General features: G+C 42.2%; 1 protein-coding gene across 5 annotated transcripts in view; it reads left to right on the top strand.

Moving 5' to 3' along the window:
* Positions 1-759: 759 nt before the first annotated feature.
* HTR1F (5-hydroxytryptamine receptor 1F) overlaps positions 760-7311 on the top strand; it is a 207674-nt gene continuing 201122 nt past the window's right edge. For 2 of the 5 annotated variants that reach the window (XM_005548399.5, XM_065539300.2), the window contains exon 1: positions 760-1386. The gene's annotated coding sequence lies outside the window, so the exon portion shown is untranslated. The remainder of the gene's footprint in view (positions 1387-7311) is intronic. The other 3 variants (XM_045385306.3, XM_065539299.2, XM_065539301.2) reach the window with 2 other exon arrangements.

Here is a 7311-nt window from a genome sequence, read left to right as displayed (position 1 = left end):
CTGGAATCTTTTCAGGCTACCAAACATTAGTCGAAAAAGATTTAAGGCCAGAAACGGAAAAGTTCACATATTCTCTCCGGGTCAAAGCACTACAAGCATATGCTAAAGCATCTCCTGGATAAACCATCAGAGATGCCTGAGAATAAAATTGTGAATAAATCCTGACCCTATTCTCTTGCCTATCTTCCTTCTCATGCTCCAACACCACTTCTTTTTCAGAAAGTGCCTTCTTTATGAAATTGTGGGTAAATTAATTCCTGGGCCCACTCAAGGGCTGTTCACGATCCCACTTCCAAAGCCCGCTACCTATAATTCCCGTTTTGCTTTCTTTATCTGACGTCTCTCATTGTTAGCCACCCAGCTGGATAAAAAGAGTCACTGGGAAGAAGACGCAAAGATGAAAAAATATGAGGCAAAAATCATTTTATTTTAAATGTTTTCGGAAAAGTGATTCACGTCATTTTCAGATGCCATGAACAGATAATCTCCAAGGTACCACTCAAGTTAAAGAGACGGGACTCTTTTTCTCCCCCGCCCTTTTCCACGCATCAGTGAAAGGGGAGGGAGAAGACGGAGGAGCGAAGAGGCAGGGAGGCGAAAAAGTGACAGAAGCAAGAGAGAAAGGGAGAGAGGGGTGTTGAAGGAAGGAAGCGAGGAAGGCAAGAAGAGAGGGGTGCTAGGCGTGCTGGAGAGTCTCGGACCTCCGCTTGCCCGCAGGCGCACGGGACCCGCAAGGGCGGCGCAAGACTTCCCCCGCGCGCAGTCACCGCCGTGGCCCCGAAAGCTGGCGACAGGCGCCGCTGTCCTCCCGCCCCGTGGGGTCGCCCCTGCCCTCCCGCGCCCCGGGGCTGGGGGCGCCACCTTGCCAGCTCCGACTGCTGCAGGGAGCGCCGGGGGTGAGTGTGCGGAACAGCGCTGAGCCCGGGAGTGCGCGTCACGCCCGCAGCTGGCGCGCAGGTGGGGAAGGGGCGTGGGGACATGGGGAGTGGGAGGCTGGACAGCGCCTGCTCTCCACGGAAACGCTGGGAAGCCGGCGCCAAGTCCTTTCCCACACTACTTTGATCCAACAGCGCAGGAATTCAAGAACTGCCCTTTCCTCTTTCTGCCCACAACCCCTGCTCCCTGGGGGCGAAGTTTCGTGGTGCTAGGCGGAGACAGTGGTCAAGGCTGGGAGGGAGGGAGGGGTCTGACCCGGGCCCAAGGGCGAGGGGTGGCAGTCCAAGCCTGCGAGATCCCACTGAGGGCGCAGGCTCCCGGCGCTCCTACCTCGGGGAGCCGCTGGGGTGGAGAGAGACCGGGCACGGGCCAGAATCCAGCAGTGGAAAGAGGGGAGAGTCTTCGAATCCATCTCTCGGTGGGATCTTGGGAGGATTCACGTGGGGGACGGTAAGATAAATGTGAGGAGCTGGAAGAAGCCGTAGATCGGAAATCGCTTGCAGTTTTCCAACTTAATTTCCCGCGGGTACGAACCATTGAGGTAAAAGGGTCGGAGAGAGCTTCCACCTCGCAGCTGCAGCTTGCCTGGCTGCCGCAGGTCTGACTCAAGGTAGGGTTGTTGGCGCCTTCCTGTTTGGAGGGATGATCAAGAAAAAGAGAAAGAGGAATTCGAGAGGCCGGCAGAATGAGGGTTCATCCTCAGGGTTCCAGCCCCTAAAGGGGCTGGGAGACCTCAGGGATGAGGAGAAAAAAATGCAAACGGAGATGGGCATTTGGGGAGATTCCAATGCTGGATTTGATGTTGAGGTTATTTCAGTTTGCATGAAAGAGGTGGCCACTGATGGGGCCCTGGATAAGAGAGCCTTTCCCAAGGACAGGCACTTTGGAAGAAGCCCTAAGGAATAGATTTTGTTTTTCCTGCATGTTAATTACTTCCCAGGCGCCTTGACGATGGTAATATAGTTAAGATGATTTGTTAGGTGAATATTTAAGATGACATAAGCAGGTGGCATTAACTTCTCCCCCATCTTCTGGAACAGATATATAATTATTGCAATTTGATTAAATTTTAGTAGATGTGCTATGCCAAAAAAAAAAAAAGAGAGAGAGAGAGAGAAAACAGGAAAACAGTACAAATTTTAAAATGGGTTTCGCTCTAGTTCCGTTTACATACAAGTCTTTGAAATTTGATTTGATGATCAACAGTCTAATGATGCTTACGTTTGGTGTGCCCCATTTGTCTGTGTGTTTCTTGCGAGAGGTGGAATGGACTCTGGGCTACCTTCCACTGATAAAGTGAGGGTATCCACAGCAGAAGCAAATCTGAGGAAGACTCTGCCATCGCCTGTGGGCTTACAGTCTCTTCCTCTTCCTCCTCTCCATTTTCCCCTCCCAAAACTCATAAACAGGTCCAAGCATCACCACTTCGTGCCCTCCCGAAGGAAAGAGTCGTTCTTGCTTCCCCCCCAACCCCGTTCTAATCTTTGTTTCAAAGTCAGTCTTGAGAATGAAAGTATTTATTCACTGTTTGCCATCAAAAGGGGTTTTCTAAGCTTTGGGAGAGGTGGTTCAATGAAGGAACAAACTCGGATGTTTCTGGAATAAATTTTACACTTGCCTAATATTAACTTAGGAGTTCCTGTGAAAATAACTTATTTTACTAATTTTTAATCCAAGGAAGTCCAGTGTATTTTTCCACACATCTTTCAGTTAGTATGAATCATTTATTCAAGTTTCATCCACGTGGGCTTATTACAGAGCTAATGAGCTTAAGTTATATTAAGGGGTTGTTCCCTTTCAACAACATAAAAATAACTTATTTGTTGGAATGAGGACTTTAAAGAATAATGCACTTTCTGCCATTTTTGCCTCATTAGCCAAATTTTATTATATAAATGGGTGGGATTGAGCAACAGCACATTTGTAAAGTCAATTTGTTCACTTTTTAAAAATGATTGTTTTACTTAACTAGTTATATTAAGGTTTTATTGTTCTTATAAAGACTACTATAAAGCTGTTAATTAAAATTATACACATACTTTTCTTAGAAAATATTTTGTTTTTATTTAAAGTTGGGTGCATATTTTTCCAAAGACTTTCAAAATTATAACTGATTCTTTTTTTTGAGATGGAGCCTCTCTCTGTCACCCAGGCTGGAGTGCAGTTGCGCAATCTCAGCTCATTGCAACCTCTGACTCCCTGGTTCAAGTGATTCTCCTGCCTCAGCCTCCTGAGTAGCTGGGATTACAGGCATGTGCCACCACGCCCAGCTGATTTGTATTTTTAGTAGAGACGGGGTTTCACCACGTTGGCCAGGATGGTCTCGATCTTCTGACCTTGTGATCTGCCCGCCTTGGCCTCCCAAAGTGTTGGAATTACAGGCGTGAGCCACAGCGCCTGGCCAACTTACTTCTTAATCCGAAATAAAAGGAGTGATAGTTTAAATTTTCTTATCTAGCAAATGTGGTCTTTTTTTAATTTGATTAACTTTTACTGGAATCATTTTAAGGATGTTTGAAGGGCACTCTCTGGTACATTAGTAATAACTGGATAATGTAAAACAACATGGACATAGTGATATTTGCAAAACCATGGCAGGATTCTCTTTCTTTTCCTATATGAAAGATGGATGGGATGCTGTTTGAGGCAGGGTAAACAAGATGCTGTGTGTTGCCTTCTGGTTGTTAGCTGAAAGCACTATTAATCTTTTAGTGGCCAGGTCCAGAAACCCCTAGGGAAACATATGTAGTGATCCAACCTAGAACCACAGTTCCTGTGCCCTGGAAGTGGAAACTTTGCTTTTCCATTCCCTCAGCTTTAAATTAGAGAAGAAATACTAATTTCTGATCTAAAAGTGAAGAACCCTTGAAGTGCAGTAGGAAAACTCAAAATTGACATCTGAAACAGACATGATCCTTCCACTTGAAAAGGAACAAAAGGGACATATTTTAGAGCCTAGAAATGAACATAAATAGGCAAAAATTACATCAGTGAGTATGTAAAAGGGGAAACTCTATGAATTTCATAATCTTTCCAATTTCTTTGTGTTATGTCCTTCTCTCAGAAGTAATATGTGTCCATTTAACCTAGGGTACAGAGGTCCTGTTTTCTTCTATGTACAGTGGGAAGATGTGAAAGCATTTCAGCAGGAAACCGTTTCACCAATGACTTCTTGCTATTCTGTGGAGAGTTTCTGTTGGAAGACAAGAGGGGAAGGAAGAAGGCTGTCAGACAGTCACTAGTGTTTGCCAGCCTAGTCTTTAACCAGGATGTATTGTAGAGATGGTGAGAAGTGTGTGAATTCTGGATGTATTTGGAGGCAAAGGTGACAAGACTTGATGATAGATTAGATATGGCTGGTGTTGGAAGGAAAGGAATTGAGGCTCATGTCTAGATTTATGACCAGAGCAACAGGAAAAAAATGCAGTTGTCACCAACTGATAAAAGAAGACTAAGGAATAGTTACATTTTGAGCCGCTTACTAGATATCCAGGTGCAGGCATAACAGGGGTAGATGGGACAGAGCTCAAGGAAAAAGCCAGAGTTGGAGATAAGAATGTGTGAGTCATCATTATATAAATGGCATTTAAAAGAATGGGATTTTATGAAATAATTTCAGGGAAGAATGTATTTAAAGGATCAAGCTGAGAAAAGAGTTCTAGAGCAGTCCAAAATATGGATATTGAAGAGGGTAGGAGCCATAAAAGGAAACTGAGAAGGAGCAGTTAGTGGAATAGGGAAAAATCCAGAAGGGTGTGATATTATGGAAGCCAAAAGAAGAATTTTTTTTTTAAAGAAAAAAGGAAATGATGATCAGCTGTGTCCAATGTTGCTAAAGTACAAAATTATGTAAAGGGAAAGAATTATCTTGGAATTTTACATTACCTTCATAAAAGCTATTTCAGTCAAAATGGTAGTGACAAGATTGATCTTTAAGAGTTGAACATAGATTGGTGACCTAGTGATTCCAGTTCTAGGAATTTATCTTACAGATATGTCTGCACTTAAGTAAAATAATAATAGATGTTCACAGTTACTCTTTGCAGTTTTGTATATAAGCAAACAATTGAAAACAACATAAATACGTATACATAGAACACAAGCCAAATAATCTATATATAGTAGTCCCTCCTTATTCAGTTTCATTTTCCCTAGTTTCAGCTACTGGCAGTCAACTGCAGTCTAAAAATATTAAATGGAAAATCTCAGACATACAAAAATCATGTTGTAAATTGCATGTCATTCTGAGTATTGTTCTAATTGTTCTTTGTTATTAGTTATTGTTGGTAATCTCTTACTGTGCCTAATTTATGAATTAAAGTTTACCATAGGTATGTATGGATAGGGAAAAACATAGTGTATATATAGAGAGTTTGGAGTTATTCATGGTTTGAGGCATTCACTGGGTGGGGTGAGGGGGGCGTGGGCCTATGCCTAATAGATAACTAGGAACAACTGTATATATATTCAATGGAATACTGTCCAGGTGTTAAAATTATTAGGTAGCTTTCCATATGTTAAAATTAAAAGATCTGCAAAGTCTGCTAAGTTAGCAGAAAAAGTTGCAATGCAGTATGTTTGAAATACTTTCATTTATTACAAAACAAAGAAAAATGAGCCTTTATGTGAAAATATATTTTAAAAACAGTAGATAATAGTAGTTTTCTACAAGGAGGGAAACTGGATGGTAGGGTAAAATGATAGAAGGAAGATAAACTCTATTTTTATATACTTTAATACCTTTGAATCATGTGCACATAGATTAGCTATTCAAAACCCTAAATAAAACTTCACACATGAATCTGAAAAAAAAAAATGTAGTTTAAAATATAAAAGAAAATAAAGAATGGGTTATAAGGAAATGAATACTATGTATAACATAACTCTGAAAAAGTTTCAAAAAGAAGATTAAAAGTAGCTGGAGTGGGCCTTGGATACTTGTTTTTAAAATGGGAGTTATTAATGTCAGAAGTAAACCAATGAGGATAAACTACACAGAAGGCAAAGTTGACGGGGGCACAGAAAGGACTACTGTGGGAGCAAATCCTTTAATAAGTGGTAGGGGATGGCATGCCTGGTGCTAGTAAGAGAGGGAACTAGCAGGATGAGGAACAGGGACAGTGCCATTTCCCAGAAACTCCCAGATTTGGATCTGTCCTTTGGCCAGCATCCTACATTCCTAAAGCTAAGTGTGCTTGGGACAGTTGTATGAACGACTGCAGTTGATGGCATCATAAAGTCTCAGGTCTTGTTGTTCAGATCGTCAACCTCTCATCAAGTCTTTCTTACCATGGGTTGCCACTCCCTCCAGTTTCCCACATGCTCCAAACTAACACTGTCTCTGCCCCCCTCTCCCTTCAGTCTCAGGACGGTCCTTTACTGGGACTTCAGAGGTTCTCAGGAATGAATCTCCCTCACCAGTTCCAACTCCTGTATGTCTATCTGCTCAGCTCCTCTGCTTCCCTCCAGGTCTACTGCCATGCTGACCACCCTCTCTGCTCTGGGTCCCACAACTGCCCCCACTCCAATCTGAATTTTGCTTCATAAACAATTCTTTTAACCACCTGCAACTTGAGCCTCTTCTGTATTTCATGACTTTGTTATTTAAAGGTATTAAGATTATATCACTCCCATCCATAAAAACAGCAAAGCTGTCATGACCCTGAGCCCCCACCGCCATAGCTAGAGTCCCATTTGATCTTTGCTCAGCTATCTTCTCTTAAAAAAAAAAAAAAAAAAAGCTAATTTTTATTTCCTGTCACCAGCTCCTCCACTCCCATTAACTCCTCTCCCATCACAGGACGGATTCCACTCCCACCAACCCATGAAACTACTTTGGCAACAGTCACTATATTATTAAATCAGAAGCTACTGATCCCTGAAACCTCAGCTCACTGAACGACTCAGGAACACTGGACAGAGCTAACCATTAATCATTCATGCCTTATTTTTCCTGAGGCTCAGAGATACTTGTCTTTCCTGTGAAATCTCTAACAGCACTCTCTCGGTCCCCTTACTGGTATCTTTGATTTTTACTTCTCCATTCGTTTGGGGATCCTTTTCCATTGCCCATTCTTAGCTCTCTTGTTCATTCACTTCCATTTTACGTTTTGGTCAAAGATCCCTTTGAGAGTCTCAAAACAAAAACAGGAAAAAATGAAAATAAAAACAAACTATGTCATTTCTCCCCAAGGGAAAAATGCACATAGATACAAATATTTGCAGATAATTTTAGACAATTAGCAGACCACTGAAGCCCATCAGTGAGAGCTGGGAATCTTTCCTAGACTTTCTTATACAAAAATTTCATCAGTTACTATAATTTCAGCAACTCCAAATGAGATGATGAATCCTAGTTTGTCCAAATGTGAAGGT

The sequence above is a fragment of the Macaca fascicularis genome, chromosome 2 (assembly GCF_037993035.2).
Source record: "Macaca fascicularis isolate 582-1 chromosome 2, T2T-MFA8v1.1".
NCBI lineage: Eukaryota > Metazoa > Chordata > Mammalia > Primates > Cercopithecidae > Macaca > Macaca fascicularis.
Note: the sequence above shows the minus strand (reverse complement) of the source record. Positions and strands in the feature narration are given on the sequence as shown.